Below are 18,359 nucleotides of genomic sequence, written 5' to 3' on the forward strand. Positions count from 1 at the left end.
AAAAATGAAAAAGTTAACTACTATGTGTCAGTTACTGAGCCTTTTCTAATTACCATGTGCCAATTTCTGATCACTCATTTAGTTACTGTGTGTCGATTTCTGTGCACTGATCTAATTACTGTAATCAGTTCTAGGTAAATATTAAACTTCGAAAATTGTATGAGCTTTAGGTATCATAATTTATTATACATATTTCAGTACTTGCAAATATTATTTTAAAAAAGGTGGCCGGAGGTTGCATGCAATTGGAATTTTTGGGTGAGGTGCGTAGACCAGCCGATGTTTATTTCGACACGGGTGGCTACCTTTAAGGTTAGGATGAGGTGCGTAGACCAGCCGATGTTTATTTCGACACGGATGGCTACCTTCAAAGAAGTTAGGATAAGGTGTTTGGAGAAATTGGTGTTAGGGTGCCTCGTAACTTTGTTAGAAAAAGAAATAAAGATTACGCGTTGAGTTTTAACAATTGTAAGTGAGTGTTCGCGGACTCTAACGCGCTCTCAGTTTTTCGCACTGAACCGGCAGGGGCTTCTGACTCTAGGTTGTTACCTCGTAAATTGGTTGAAAGAGAATTGAACTCGATCTCACTAACGTTTACGTGTCGACAAATGTCACGTAACTAGCCCAAATTCCGGTCGCGTTTGAGCCCTTTATATACTGAGATTTTTGTGGAAAAATGGTAGTGGGGGTGTTGCTATGTGGTCCGATTCCAGAACGTTCGTCGTTCTGGCTGGCGCCAGCCTGGCGTATGTGTGCCCCCCTTCAGGAAGGAATATAAAAAAAACGTGGGAGATTCTCCGTACGTTACAAAGGAAAGAAAATTACGTTCAGTGTCTATACATTTCACAGACCAAGAAAATAACGTTAAATGCAACACGTAGTTTTTCATAAGAGGGCTCGGTAATCAATGCACACATAAAAAAAGACATGAAAACTTAAAACAAGACGTAAATATACCTAGGCAGTGGATTATTTATTATTTTTCTGTAATTTTGTCGAGTTTTATAGATATAATAGTTTATTCTTTTGTTTTGGAAAGCATGATTCATAGGGTAAAATGACATCAAACCATTATTAGAAATTTAAGAAGCTAGTTTTCGCATTTCATAAATCTTAAGAAGTTAAACTTTTGATTCAGTTATGAAAATTACAGGTGAAGGGACCTAGCCAAATAAAATGGTCTTTGTTCTGTGACACTATGTTTTCTGAAGCATTCTTTTATATCTTGAATATATTAGATCAATTGAAACTAAACATAAGAAATTATCGTAAGATCGGCAGTACCCCAAAGTAGCTATGTTGCAGTATCGAGGACAATCGTTTCCGACTTCAAAATGTCGTGACCATTTAGCATATAAGCGACTTTTCAGTCGACATTTCGAGCTCTACATTTAATTATTATACGATGCACTAAAACACTTGACGGAGCATTCATCGCAGGTAGCTGTTAAGATAGCTGTTAAAGTGATAAGGTACCCTGCGAGTTATTGACCTAAAAATATAAAAATAACTGTCTGTTAAATATGAGTTACCTAGAATCATATGATACAGCAACCATTAACTGCTATTGTAAAAAAATACTTAGTACCTAGAACTGTCGTAATGGGGAAGGTCAACTTCTGCCAATGAAATTCTTATTCAATGAAGAACGGGTCCATTCCATTCGTAAAGTAATACATTCAAAAATGGTATATCAGTCATCCCTTTCACAATATATACCTGGTTTGTGAGAAATAATATCCACAGCCTGTCTGTAATTTAAATGGAGAAGCGAAAAATAGTTTACCAAGAAACTTATAAGAAACAGGCATACCTTGCAGCGACACACGGTCGGCGATCAAATAACCATTCGAACTGTCTGCTTTCAGATGTCGTGGATTGGGCGAGAAATGTCTTCCTTGATGTTTATAGGCCTGGAAATGACTTTATTCTTTTACTATTTTCACGTGTACAGCAAACTTCACTGATGAAAACGTCGCCAGCCGCGTACCGATACGGAGTTATAGTCGTCGATTACACTGTCCGACACGATTTTTGGGTTTCTATAGCCACTATGAAATTCTTGTAGAGCTTCACTCCCTGAACAAGAATCCGAAAACCGAATTGCTCCATCACCCTCAGTTTTTTAAATAAACGAACTTTTGTACAAACCCAAAATTTTCGACAAAAATGAGGTATTGCATGAAAAGTACAAACGTTAGAAAGTTCTAATTGGTGTTAAAAGATAGAGGAGAGTTTCCCGAATATAGTGGCATGCAATTTATTAATTGTTTCTGGTCCTAAATAGCAACAAATTGATGTCAAAGTTTAAAAAAGTGTCGACGTGAGCAGTTTCTGCGCAATATTTTTGTATTTTTACGAAAAGTTTTTTGTTCAGCACGAAAACTCTACGCAGGATCGGATTCTGTAGACATTTCTGAAGAAGAAACGGCCCGATAGAAGTGTCGGAACGATGTACATTTCGAGTAGGTCGAGAAAATGTTCGTCGGCAACATGTACACGACGTTTTGCCGCCATGTGCTTCGCTGCTCGCTTCTCTCTGTCCGACAGGGCCGAAGCTATGGGTAATCAACACCGATGGAGGGATCCAATGGGGCACCCACTTAGCGTGTGGGGCGTGCCATTTTTTTTTAGTACTTCAATGTGCTGTCTTCTTTTACATATTTTTATGGATAATAATCGCCAAACTGTGAATCATAAATTAAAAATGGAGAAATAATAAAAGAAAAATAATGAACAAAAAATATTCATTTTATTCTGAATTTGTTCGAATTACAAGTATATCATGCATACATTTATCATTAAAATTATAACGATAATTTATATTTAAATTATAAAAATAAAAAAATATATAAATAAAAAAAAATAATAAATAATCATTTTCAAAACGTCACACTTCTTGAAACATATCGTTAAATATATATTTAAATATTTATTTACTTATATGGCGTAGAAGTCAAAATTATGCTAGTGTTAGAATACTTTCGTTACCAACTCCAAATACTCTGGTGTGATTTTTTGTGTGAAATATATCACAGTTTGGTGATTATTATTCACAGAAATATGTAAAAAAAAAACAAAACACTGAAATACTAAAAAAAATTCAAATATTATTTACGAAAAGTGTGTGCCCCATTGGATCCCTCCATCGGTGTTGATTACGCATAGCTTCGACCCTGCCGGACAGAGAGAAGCGAGCAGCGAAGGACATGGCGGCAAAACGTCGTGCACATGTTGCCGACGAACATTTTCTCCATCCACTCGAAATGTACATCGTTCCGACACTTTTACCGGGCCGTTCCTTCTTCAAAAATGTCTACAGAATCCGATCCTGGGTAGAGTTTTCGTGCTGAACAAAAAACTTTTCGTAAAAATACAAAAATATTGCGCAGAAACTGCTCACGTCGACACTTTTTTAAACTTTCACATTAATTTATTGCTATTTAGGATCAAAAACAATTAATAAATTGCATGCCACTATATTCGGGAAACTCTCCTCTATCTTTTAACACCAATTAGAACCTTCTAACGTTTATACTTTTCATGCAATACCTCATTTTTGTCGAAAATTTTGGGTTTGTACAAAAGTTCGTTTATTTAAAAAACTGAGGGTGATGGAGCAATTCGGTTTTCGGATTCTTGTTCAGGGAGTGAAGCTCTACAAGAATTTCATAGTGGCTATAGAAACCCAGAAAAAAACAACAACTATAAAAACAACTATAAAACTATAAAAACAAGCCGTGAGGGTTAGCCTAGCTTCCGGTGTAGCTGAGTAGAATCCATTCTTCTTTTAATTTAATAGCGAGGTTAGGACCTCGTCATGGTAACGGTCAGATGTAGTTCAAAACAACACTTCTCCGTCAGCCCGGCCGTCTCACGGCGAGGCCATGTCTGTGGACCATACTGATCTGTGAGTTTTACGATGTCCCCACGATGACGTTTGTATAAATGGACCTCAAAGGTCGTTACGTTACCTTTCATTTGGCATGCTTACGGGCGCTCTTACACTATTGTTTAATTGAGTTATAATTGAATTGAATTTTATGATTAAAATATTATAACTTATTTTATTTAGATTTAATTGAATCAAATTATGTTAAATTTGTTAGTTATGATTTAATTAGATTGTTGGAGTAAATATATTTATTCTATTTCAATTGTGGATAAAAAACTAGTTATAAATTTTTTTATAAATAAAATTTATGAATTAATATAAAAATTTAAATAGTTTTTATATGAGTTTTGAAGCAGAGATTAATTTTTAGTATTAAAAATGAAAGTTTCAGTAAGAAATTTAAATTAAATAATGGTAAATTTAGAGTTAATATCAGTAACCACTGATTAAATTATTGTTATTAGTTAATTTAAAAAATTTTAAAATTTTTAAAGAATGCTTAGATATAAAGTAAATAAATATTAGTTAGGTGAAAATTTTAATATTAATAAGTTTAATAATTAAGATTTAATTGTTTAATAAGGTTTATCAAAAAATTAGGATTAGAATATTTTATTATAGGATTAAAATTTATTTATTTAAAATTAATAATATAATTTGAAATATTAAAATTAAATAATTTTGTTTAAGATGAATTTTATTAGCAATTGATGAGTATAGGATTAATTTGTAACATAAAAGAATTTAATTTTTATCTTGATTTAGGCTCGATAAAATTATTATTTAATTGAGTTATAATTGAATTTAGTTTCTAATATAAAGTCTAATTAATTGTTAGAAAAAGATAATTGAGTTGTATTTAATTAGTGTAATGACTGCAATTGTATATTTGAGGTTAGATTTATTTAAGATGAATTTTATTGGTGATTATTAAGTGTAGGATTAAATTTGTAATATATAAGGATTTAAATTTTATTTCGATTTAGTTTGGATAAAATTATTTAATTGAGTTATAATTGAATCTAATTTTAATATAAATTTAGGTTTATTTCACATGAATGATAATTAAATTATTATTGATTAAAATATAATGATTAAAGTATTATAATTTATTTTATTTATTTGGGTTTATTTGATTAAATTATGTTAAATTTGTCAGTTATGATTAATGATTTAATTATTTTGTTGGAGTGAATATATTTATTTTATTTTAATTATGGATAAAAAATTAGCTATACAATTTTGTTTATAAATAAAATTTATTAATTAATATAAAAATTTAAATAGTTTTTATATGAGTTTTGAAGTAGAGATTAATTTTTAATATTGAGAGGGAGAGAGGGGGGGAGAGAGAGAGAGAGAGAGAGAGAGAGAGAGAGAGAGAGAGAGAATGAAAGTTTGAATAAGAAATTTAAATTAAATAATGGTAAATTTAGTGCCAGCATCAGCAATTAAACTATTGTTATTAGTTAATTTTAACCATTTTTAAATTTTTAAAGAATGTGATTATATAAGTATTAAGTAAATAAGTATTAGTTAGGTGAAATTTTTAATATTAACAAGCTTAATAATTAAGATTTAATTATTTAATAATAAATTTATTTATTTAAAATTAATAATTAAATGTAAAACATTAAAATTAAATAATTTGGCGGTTTTATATTCTTATTAGAGGAACCTGTAATTAAAATTGATAGATTAAGCTTATGTATTGTCGTTTTCAAATTTTATGAAGATGTAAACTTTGTAATATTATAATATATATTTTTATAAATTAGTTGATAGCAATCCAGATAAAAATATAGTTTATCTAAGGCATTATATGGGTTACTTTGAATTTAGAATTTTCTGGGGCTGTATTTAATTATAGTTATCTGGATAGGATTTAAAAGTAAATTTAAATAATTATTTAAGTTGAAATAAGTTGTGTAAAGTGTACAAATTGCACGTCACTTTCATTATAAATGGAATAAGTCGTAACATAGTAAAGGTATTGGAAAATGTTTTTATTAAAATTTTAGTTTAACAAAAAGTGTTTCATTTACATTGAAAGGTTTCTTATTAAGGAAAATTTTATTATTTATATAATTTATGAATATTATTGGGTTGTTAATTTAATATATTTAAAAAAAGTAATTATGTGATGATAAGTTGTAGTATTTATTTAAGAATAAATTTAATGATTTTAAAATGTATTGTAGAAGAAGAAAGTAATATTAGTATAAGTAAAAGTTATTTTTGTACCTTTTGTATCAGGGTTAATTAAAATAAAGTTAATGTTTTTAATTATTTCGAAAGTAAAAGAGTTAATGTAATATAATTTTTTATGCATCATAATGATTATTAATATTGAATTGGATGTGGAAAGTAAGTCGGTTTTTTTATTGATATCTAGTTTTTTTAGAAATGAATTTAATTCATATATTGATTTATTTTATTATATGAATGATTATTTAATAAAAAGGATTAATAGAAAAAATTTATCCTTTGTAACTTAATTTAATTTAATTTGATAAATTCAATTTATATAAACCCAATTTATAACTAAATTTTAAAATTAGAATGTTTAAAACCTTAAATTTTCAATAATTTTAATCAATAAAATTAAATTTATGTTTAGAATAATTTTATTATTTTTTTATAACTTAATTTAATTTTATTTAATAAATTCAAATTAAAATCAATTTATAATTAAACTTTAAAATTTGAATGTTTAAAACCTTAAATTTTCAATATTTTTAAACAATAAAATTAATGTTTTATAAATAATTTAATTATTTAATAATAATTTTGTTATTTTTTATTTGATAAAATTATTTTTAATTTATAATTGAATTTTAAAATTAGAATATTAAAGATCTTAAATTTTCAGTGGTTTTAAACAATAAAATTAAATAATCTGTTTTATAGACAATTTTATTTTATTATAATTTTATTTAATTTATTGAGTAATTTATATTTAGGTATTAATTTAAATTTTTAATTTTTAATATTAATGGCAATTTTATATTTATGTAATTTTTATAGATTTAATATATAAATTTAAGTTTTTAATTTTTAGGTTAGTTTAGAGATTTTATTAAATTAATATTAAAATGGATATAGATTTTAAATTTGATATTGATTTGTGTTAATTTTTGGTTTAAATTTATAAATTAATATGGTATTTATTATAAATTAAGTTAATAAATAATTGTATATTTATATTATATTTTCAAAATATATGCTTTTTCAAGCTCATTAACTAAAATAATAGTTTGTCTCAAATTGAGTTTAATATTGGAGAGATAATAAAATAAGAGAAGTATAAAATAGTAAAGATTAGTCTTAAATAGGTAAAAGGGTATTCAATTAGTTGCCCTCCAAGTCATGTTAGTATAATAAATGAAAGGATAAATAATCAATAAGTGTATTGATTTAATCAGTAGAATTTATTAGATGAGTATTTATTTAAATTTAATATAGGTATGAACAATAAGATTAAAATTGATATGAATAAGCCAATTACCCCTCCAAATTTATTTGGGATTACACGAAGAATTGTGTAAGCGAATAAAAAAATATCATTCTGGTTTAATATGTTCTGGTGTAATTATTGGGTTAGCTAAAATATAAAATCGTCTGGGTCTGAGAGTATATACGGGGATTTTATGATGACAATAATAAAGATATTAATAATTAATATGTATACGAAAATGTCTTTGATGAAAAAATATGGATAGAATCTTGTTAAATAATATTTATTTCTTGTCCCTAAAGAGTTTGATGAACTTTTATTGTGAAGGAAAAATAAATGAATAATTACTAATAATAGAATGATAAATGGTATAATAAAATGTAAAGTATAGAATCGATTTAATGTGGCATTATTAATAGAGAAACCTCCTCAGATATTTAATAGAGGATTTACTTTCGTTATTTTATTGAATTTTGAGTTTTTCATAATTTTTGATGAATTTGATATATTTAATTAAATCCTTAATTTAATTTTTAATTTTTCGTAGGGGTTGAATATATCTTATTGAGCATGTTTTTAATGAGAAATATATAAGTCATATATCATATTATTATTGAAGTTAATATTGATAGCGGATATAAGTATACATTGTAAATGTTATAATTGTTTGATCGGCTAATTATATATATTGAATAATTTTTTTTTTTGAAAGTATACGATATATGAGGCTAATGTGAATTTGAATATAATTAAGTAAAAATAATTGAAGTTGCTAATTTTTGTATTTAAATCATTGTTATCTGTTAATCTTATAAAATATAAGAATATAATTATAATACCCCTAACAGTAGAGATAAAGATTATATAGTAATACATTGATCTTTGATTAAATATGTAATTTACTATCAATATAATAATTGTAAATGTAATTAATAGTATTATATAATTTAATGGCATAATTTTATTTTTTATATTAATAATAATTAAAATATTTATTAAACTGAATGTAAAAATTTTTATTCAAATTTCGTTAATTGAGATTATCATATATTTTAAGTTTTATACTTAAGTTTTTATTTATACTAATTATTTATTAGGAATTTACAAAAAATAGTATAAAGAAAACATTAATTTTGGGGATTAAAAATATATATAGATAGATTTATTTTTTTGAAAATTGGTTGAGTAAGTTAAAAGTAAGATACTAAATTTAATTTACAAAATTAATGTTTTAATTAAACTATTTAACTATATCTAATTAACTTTGATTTTTTAATAAGATTTAATTTAATTATATTTTTTTTAATTATTTAAGTTTTTTCTTTAAATTTAGGGAAAGATTTTTTATATTATTAATTAGATTTGAATTTATTTTAATATATTTATTGATAATAAATGTTATTATCAATTCAAGTGAGGGTAATGATTTTTTATTTATTTATTTATTAGTTATAGGGGTTAGAGTGAAAGAGTGGGTGTATATATATATATAGTTGGTATTACTTTATTAATTAGAATGATTTGTGAGAAAGGTAATCAAAGATTAAAAATTTTAAATTTAAGTGTATAATGAAAATTCAACATATTTGTCGTATTGGGAGGCTTGTTATTTGTAAGCCGAGATTCTGTTTGGAAGACCGTTACGATTCGCGGGACTGCGTCAGGGTACTTAAGACATAGGCCAGATGGTGGGTCATAAAAAGGGACAGTTCTCTGCGCCGGCTAAATCTATACCTGCAGTCAGTCACAGCCGAAACATTATATGGTACAGACGTCCTTCTTTTCTACTGTAGTTTTATATATTTTCGACCGCTCCGCCTTTAGCTAGATTCAACTTTCCCACAATATTATTAAGTGTTATTATATTATTTGGGTTTATAATTTTTTTAGAGGGTATTCATTTAGTTACTCTATATTTGGGGTTCATGAGTATTCTTTTGCTTTAATTATAATAAGATTATGAATTTTTTTGGTATTATTTTTTTATTTTTGGATTGTGAAAAATTATATGTTTGTATAATTATTTTATTGATATTATTGTTAAGATTGTTGGTTTATTTTTCTTCATTGAATTTATATTATTTTTATTTAAGATTTGAAGTAGGATTGTTATTAATTTTTTATTTGATTGTAAAATGGGGTAATGTGGGCCTAATCGTTTAGAGGCTGCATATTATATTATGTTTTATACTTTATATTTTTCTTTGCCTTTATTGGTTTTTATATTTGTGGTGGAGGATACAATAGTAACTATATCTATGGATTTTTTAGAATTTCTTTATGATGGAGAAGATGATGGTTCTGGTAGTGAGTCGTTGTATTTATTTTTTTATATATCATTTTTTATTAAAATTCCTTTATTTATATTTCATGGTTGATTATTAAAAGCTCATGTTGAGGCTCCTGTTTTTGGATCTATGATTTTAGCTTCAATTTGATTAAAAATGGGTACTTATGGGATATTACGAATATCAGTAGTATTCGATGAATCTTTGATAAATTCAAATAGATGAGTTATTATTTATAGTTTATTAGGTTCAATTATTTTGGGATTAAATTGTTTACGGCAATTAGATATGAAACTTTTAGTGGCTTATTCTTCAGTAGTTCATATAGGATTATTAGTTAGAAGTATGCTAACATTTTATGATGTTAGTGCTAAGGGGTGTTATATTATGATAGTAGGTCATGTGGTTTATGTTCTTCTGGTTTATTTTATTTAGTTAATGTAAATTATAAGGAAACTAATAGGCGATTAATATTAATTAATAAGGGCATATTGAATTATATACCAAAGATAAGATTAATGTGGTTTTTATTTTGTTCATCAAATATAGCAAGCCCAATTTCATTGAATTTGGTTAGTGAAATTTTAATATTAATGGGGTTAATTATATGAAGTAATAGTTTGATTTTATTATTAATATTGTTGCGAATTATACTGCATTTCTCCCGCGTCGCGGCATTTTATTTACAATAGAGTACATAAACTATAATATAACTAAATTCAATTATGTTAGAGATCTTTGAATTAGATGGTGTTGATCGCTCGACGGTCCGATCCCCACTCTCCGATTGTCTGTTGATAACACACCTCCGTGGCAACCCCTCTCTTCTATTTTTCTTTAAGGAGTTGCTCACAACAGGGCAGTTTCACATTACAGCGACTTGATTTGGACAAGTCGCCGTAACAATATTATTATGTTTTTTGGGGTTTTTATATTCTTCGTATATATTATTATACTCAGCATGGGGAAATGAATTATTATTTAAAAATTAAAGGTGGTAAATATATTGATTATTTAGTTTTAATATTACATTGAATTCCTTTAAATTTATTGTTTTTATGATTAGATTTATTTTATTTAAATAGTTTACATAAAAATTTTGGATTGTGGGTCCAAGGAAATATTTATTTATTTTAAATTATAAATCTTTTGATTATTTTTAGATTATTTACATTTATATTGAGTTTATTATTATTTTTAATAAGGATACTTATAGAAATATTTAAAGTTATGATTTTATTTGAGTGAGTAATTGATAATCTTAATTGTATGAAATTTAGTTATTTATTATATTTGGATTGAGTAGGTTTGATGTATATTAGAGTTGTGTTATTTATTTCTGGGTTTATTATAATTTATTCGGTTAATTATATTGTTGAGATTATTTATTTGTATATAGGTTTTACAATAGACTTGAATATAAAAGGTATACATATATATATATATATATAATAATAATAATAATATAATAGAAAAGTTATAAGCACACTCGCTCTCACGGTTCTACTTGATGCGAAGCTCACACGGAAGTGAAAAACAGTCGCAACACAAACCACGCTCGATCACACAACCTGCAGGCATTGCTCACATGTATATTAGGGCGTATTTCCAACATATATAGAAGCGGATATTTATTTGTTTCGTTTTATTTATTTATTATTATCAATGTGTTTAATGATTTTAAGTCCGAGAATATTAAGAATTATATTAGGTTGGAATGGTTTAGGGTTTATTTCATATTGTTTAGGAATTTATTATCAAAATAAAAATAGCTTAAATTCAGGTACTTTAACTATTTTAAGTAATCGGGTGGGAGATTGGTATTAGTTCAATAAATGGTTCATGACATTTATTATTATATAGTATAAGGTCTTTATGTTTATTTATATTAATATTAGCTATTATTACTAAAAGTGCTCAATTACCATTTTCTTCATGATTACCTGCTGCGATAACTGCCCCAAATCCTATTTCATCTTTGGTTCATTCATCTACGTTGGTTACAGCTGGGGTATACTTATTTATTCGTTTTAATGATTTTATTTTCATGAATGATAATATAATAAGGTATATATTTATAATTTTTAGATTTACTATATTTATATCCGGGATGATGGCTAATTTTGAGATAAATATTTAAAAAATTATTGCTTTATCAACTTTGAGTCAATTAGGGTTTATAATAAGTATTTTAAGCATAGGTTACGTTGAGTTGGGGTTTTTTCATATATTAATTCATGCTTTTTTTAAATCTTTAATATTTATATGTGTTGGGAGATTTATTCATAGAAATATAAATTCTTAGGATTTACGATTGTTAAGGGGTTTGTTACATTTGTATCCAATAAAATCAGTTGTTATAATTATTTCTATTCTGAATTTATGTGGATTTTCTTTTTTATCAGGGTTTTATTCAAAAGATTTAATTTTGGAGTTTTATCTAATTAATAAGATAAGTATTATGGGGGTTGTATTAATATATTTAGCTACTATTTTTACTATTAGATATTCAATTCGAATAATTATAATTTTAGTTAATAAAAATAAAAATATGTCTATATATATATATATGTAATAAAAATAAATTCTATATATACATGTAAATTTTTTATAATAATATTAATTTTTTTTTTGGCTAATATTTATTTTATTAATTAATAAAGAATTTTTTTTTAACAATACTTGATAAAGAATTATTGATTTATTTAAGATTTATTGGTTATATAGTTTATTTTTATTTGAATAAGATTAAATATAAAATAAAGGGTATATTATTTATTATTAGAATGTTTTATTTGAATATTTTTTATAAAATTATTTATGTTAATTTAATGGAAAAAATTAGTATATTTTTATATTTTGAGAAGATAATTAAATTGATAATGGGGTATAAATTGGTCAATTTTTATTTAATTTACAAAGTTTTTAAAAAAACAAGTTATTGAAAGAATGATTTAATTTAATTTTTTTAATTCAAATTTATGTATTGGTTATTTATTTGTTAGCAATAATGACAGTGATTTATTTAAATAGCTTAATTTAAAGTATAATATTGAAAATATTAAGGTAATTTTTAATTTTTAAATATTTATAAATAAATTCAATTAATTTTATATTGAAAATATAATGTTTTATTTAAACTATATAAAAAATAAATTTAGATAGAAATATAAGTGTTCAATGAACATTGAATTTGGAATTAGAAGTTCTAATTATCATATATTTCTTTAATTGGTTACTACAACAATGAAATTATTAACAATAATTTACCTCAGTATTTGGTTTCAATTAAGATATAAATTTTATTTAAATTTAAAATGCAATTTTAATATTATTGTTTAATTAATATCCTTTGTAATGAGTAAATTGTAATATAATAAATAATATTTGTAAATTATTTTACTTTATATAATTAAAAAATTCATTTAAAGTAATTTGACAGTCATTCGCATCAGAGTCTAATAATTAGGATAAGTATGAATATAAAGAAAGTATATAATGCTATGGTTGATACATTTTCTAATAGTCTGTAAATAGGTAAAATTAAAATAATTTCGATGTCAAAGATTAAGAATAATAAAGTTATAATATAAAAATTAATAGAAAATGGTATATGAGAGTTAGTCATGGGGTCAAATCCACACTCAAATGTGGTGTAGATTTTCCACGATTTTTAACTAACTTTATTGATGAGGTGAAGTTAATAGCAAAGATTAAAATTAGAATTAAAGAGAAAATTAATATAAATGTAATTATACATAAAATTATATATATTTTTGTCAAAAATTATTTAATTGGAAGTTAATTGTATTATATTTATACTATATATATTTAATATATTCATCAGTAAATTATAATATATAGAATTAGTCAAATAACATCAACAAAATGTCAGTATCAGCTTGTTGCTTCAAAATGGAAGTGGTGAATTATTGAGAAATGAGATTTTATTATTCGAATTAAACAGGTTATCATAAAGATAATTCCTAGAAATACATGCAAGTCATGAAATCCTGTTGCTATAAAAAAAATTGATCCAAAAATTCCATCATTCAATTATTTGAAGAGTTGAAAAATAACATCCTAGTAAGATTGTAATTAATAAGATAATGTTCGATTTTTTTTATTTTTAATTAATAAGTGATGCCTTCAAGTAATAGTAAATCCTGATGAGATTAGAATAATAGAATTTAATAGTGGGATATCATATATGGATTAAATGTAATAATATTTTTAGGTGGTCAGTTTCTTCCAATTTCAATATTAGGGGCAATACAACAATGGATAAATGTTCAAAAAAAGGATAAAAAAAAGAATAATTCAGAGATAATAAATAGGATTGTTCCAAATTTTATTAGTTTTAATACGTTTAATGTATGATATTCTTGTATAGTTCCTTCTCGAATTACATCTCGTCATCATTGTGGTAGTGTTAATAAAAGGGTGATTAAGTTAAAGAAAATTATAAATAAACTAGAAGAATTGAATCAAATGATTATACTCATTAGTATATTTATAATATTAAATGATAAAATTATTGGTCATGGGCTTAAGGTTACTAAATGATATGGGTGATTTGAAATTATCATATATTAGAATGATTCATTATAATATAAGAGTCTAAGAATGATGAAAACATTAGATTGAATAATTGAAACTGATAATTCTAGAATTATCAATAAGTTTTGAATAATAATCAAGATAATAATGGATGAAATATTTATGGCAGAGCCTAATAATCAGAGTAAAAGGTGGCCAGCTAGTATGTTTGCTGATAGTCGAATTGCTAAGGCTCAGGGTAGAATTAGGTGTTTCTAATTCTTTCAATAATAATTATAAAAATTATTAATATGGGTGGAGTATTTAATGGTAGTAGATGAGTGAATATATGATTAGTATTTTTTAATCATCCGTAAAGTATATAAATGTAATTCATAACATTAAAGATATAGATAAATTGATAGATATGTGTCTGGTTGGAGTAAAAATGTATGGGAATAGTCTTAATAAGTTCAAGTTTAGAATAAGAATTATTATGGTAATGAAGATAATTAAATTTGGGTAGAATGATTTTTTTGATAAACTTAGAAATTCCTTTATAATATAGTTACAAAAAGAAATAGATAAAATATTAAATTGTGAAGGAATTAGTCAGTAAGATCAATTTAATAATATTAGAGGGATGATAATTGAGGTTCAATTTAAAGATAAAATTTTTGTTGAAGGGTCAAAAATGGAAAATATATTATTTATCATATTTTAATTTTATTACAATTATTATTTTTAAATAATTAGTTAGATAAAGTGAGAAAGATTTTTTTCCATTGTTGAATAATTGAATTTTATGTTGAAATAGTTAATTGAAATTATTAATAAAATTAATAAAATTATAAAAGTATATAAATAAAGTCAACTTATTGGACTTATTTGTGGTATAAAAGAATATTATTTAATTATTCATTAATTATTTAAATTTTTATAATCGTTAGGAGTAAGTGTTTTATTATTATAAATTGGTTTAAGAGACCATTTCTTTGATTCAGACACCTAATGAATAAAAAAGAGTATTATATAATAATTATTTTAAATTGACAATTTAATGTTATAAATTAAATAATTCTTTCTTTTAATTAATATTATGAATTCAATTAATGAAATTTCAATAATTTGTTCTTTCAATTACAATAGGTATAAATCTATGATATGCCCCACAAATTTCTGAACATTGACCAAAATATAATCCAGGTCGGTAGGTAATCAAAGATATTTGATTGATTCGTCCTGGAGTGGCGTCTATTTTAATACCTAAAGGAGGGGCAGTTCAAGAATGGATTACATCTATAGAAGTTACTAATAATCGGGCGGGTGTATTAAATGGCATAATAACACGATTATCAACATTTAATGAACAAAATTGATTTAAATTTTCAATATATTTAATTATGTAAGAGTCAAATGAAATATTTTCAAATACAGGGTATTCATAGGATCAATATCATTGATGGCCAATGGACTTTAAAGTAAAATAAGTTGGGTTTCATAGTTCATCGATAAAATATAATGTTTTTAATTGTTGAAATTTTAGCCTCGAACAAAAATTAATCTATAGTTTACTTAGTACTAAGATACTAAGATATCGGTTTACATTTTCGCCGGTTCCGTCAGCGGGCAACGACGGTGATGTAAACTGTATATAGTAGATACCGCGATACATCATCACCGGTACCATTAGATACACATCGTGCCCTGACTGTTTGGGGATCCCAGCGTCACGTATACAATGTGAAACGCGACAAATAAAACGTCTCTGATTGGTGGATAAGACGAATCCAAGAAGGGTATAAAAGAAGCGTTTTTTCTTACCGGACTCTCAGTAGAGTTTGGTCGCTCGATCGTTTTCGCCCATATACCTTCTCTCAATAAAGGAATAAAATAAAGTCCTTTTTAAGAAAAGAATTAGAATCATATTCATTTTCATTCCATAATCCCAACAGGTTATGGGCCCAGGCAACGTTTTTTTTAATTAACTTTGTTAAGTGTTTTAGAACAATGGAAAGTGCGGGTATAAAACGAAACATTAAAGTATTCGATGGTGAACGTTACAGTGTTTGGAAATTCCGTGTACGTGCTGTGCTGACAGAATTAAACATTATACACGTAATCGACGATGAACCACCACAGAATAAAACGGAGAAGTGGGATAAAGCAGACCGAACTGTTAAAGGCATAATTACAGAGTATCTGGCAGACTCGTTACTATGTTTCGTGAAACCAGAAATCAATGCGAGAGAAATCTTCAAGAATTTGGACAATTTGTACGAGCGAAAAAGTTTCGCCACTCAACTGGCTTTGCGGAAGAAATTACTGAGCTTGAAATTGCAAAGTGATACCCAATTGATGAGACACTTCACGACATTTGACGACCTAATCACTAAATTGAAAGCAGCTGGAGGAAAATTAGAAGAGATAGATGTAATTTCTCATTTGTTACTAACACTTCCATCATCTTATGATGGAGTGATAACAGCTATTGAAACTTTAGCTGAAGACAACTTAAGTATTGCATTCGTAAAAAACAGACTATTGGATCATGAGGTGAAATTGTTAAATGAGAATGCCGATACGAGTGTAAAGATTCTCCAGGCAATTAAACAAAAAAATAATGAAAGGAGATTCACAAATCAAGACTTTCCTATGAAAACAAAAAAATATGGAAATTTTAAAATGCGCAATAAAACATCTACGAACATGAAGACAAAAGCAACACATGCGACAAAATGTTACCAGTGTGGAAGAAAATGACATACAAAGAAGGATTGTTACTACCACACGAGAGCCATGGACTATAAAAATAGCGAAAACAGGAGAACATTACAAACAGTGCAGTATGTGCAGCAAAATACAAATGCTGCAAATACAGATGGATTTGCATTCATGGCAGGACATGTGGAATGCAGTAAAGATGGAAGAGAATGGATTCAATTTTTATTGGATTCAGGAGCGTCCGACCATATTATCAATAGGAAGGACTTGGCAACACGTTTCGAGGAGCTGAAGACACCTACTAGGATATCGGTGGTAAAATCTGGAGAGTACATCATGGCAACAAAAAGGGGCACACTGAACGTAATCAGTGACACAGGAGTCGCAGGAGAATTGAAGGACGTCCTATATTCGCCGGAAGTACCATATAATTTGCTCTCTGTATCGAAGATGCAAAGTATGGGTAATACGATTGTATTTGTTAAACAAGGTGTACAGATTTTTAAATCCGGTAAGGTGATCATCAGGGGTAAGTCCTCGAACAATCTTGTTACAATAGATTTTAAAATAATGCATGAACAAGTGAACTCAGTCCAAATGTACAGTATTATCAAAGGTGATTTTAAACTATGGCATGAGCGTTTAGGACATATTGGAAAAGGTAAATTCCTAGAGTTAAGAAATAAAGGAATGATTAGCGATGTAGAATTGGTAAATAAAATAATACCAAATAATAACCTATGCGAAGCTTGCATTAATGGGAAACAAGCACGATTGCCATTTAAAAGGAAAAAAGATAAAAATCATATAAAAAGACCTTTGTTAATAGTACATTCGGACGTGTGCGGTCCAATCACTCCTTCCACAATAAATAACAAAAATTATTTTGCAACATTCATAGATGAGTACACTCATTATTGTGTTACATATTTAATGGAATACAGATCAGAACTTTTTAATGTTTTTAAAGATTATGTTGCAAAATGTAAATCTCATTTTAATCTGAGGCTGGTTAATTTGTACTGTGATAACGGTAGAGAATATCTATTGAATGAGATGAAGAACTATTGTATAGATAAGGGTATAAGTTATCACTTGACTGTTCCACGAACCCCACAATTAAATGGTGTAGCAGAAAGAATGAACAGGACGAGAGAGATCACAGAAAAGGCCCGAGCGATGATAGCCGGTGCAAGTTTAGATAAGAGTTTTTGGGGTGACGCCGTTCTTACTGCTACATATTTAATAAATAAATCTCCAACGAGGGGATTGAAACAAAATAAAACACCGTTTGAATTATGTGCATGATAAAACTAGTAAATCCAAATTTGACGAAAATTCATGGAAAGGAATACTAGTAGGCTATGAAACAAACGGGTATAGAGTGTGGGACGTGAAAAAGGAAAAGTATTTCGTTGTCAGAGATGCAATATTTGACGAAGTTAATTTCCTAAAG

The 18,359-nt window shown here is 26.4% G+C and overlaps 1 long non-coding RNA gene and 1 pseudogene across 1 annotated transcript; both read right to left on the reverse strand.

Moving 5' to 3' along the window:
• Positions 1 to 1,354: 1,354 nt before the first annotated feature.
• On the reverse strand, positions 1,355 to 3,663 carry LOC143262294 (uncharacterized). The gene is made up of 3 exons (XR_013036153.1): positions 1,814 to 3,663; positions 1,589 to 1,751; positions 1,355 to 1,492 (listed from the first exon to the last, which is right to left on the reverse strand). It is a non-coding gene; the product is annotated as an uncharacterized LOC143262294 (long non-coding RNA).
• A 3,476-nt stretch (positions 3,664 to 7,139) lies between these two features.
• Positions 7,140 to 7,781, reverse strand: LOC143262296 (cytochrome b pseudogene; annotated as a pseudogene).
• Positions 7,782 to 18,359: the final 10,578 nt, after the last annotated feature.

The sequence above is a fragment of the Megalopta genalis genome, unplaced genomic scaffold (assembly GCF_051020955.1).
Source record: "Megalopta genalis isolate 19385.01 unplaced genomic scaffold, iyMegGena1_principal scaffold0109, whole genome shotgun sequence".
NCBI lineage: Eukaryota > Metazoa > Arthropoda > Insecta > Hymenoptera > Halictidae > Megalopta > Megalopta genalis.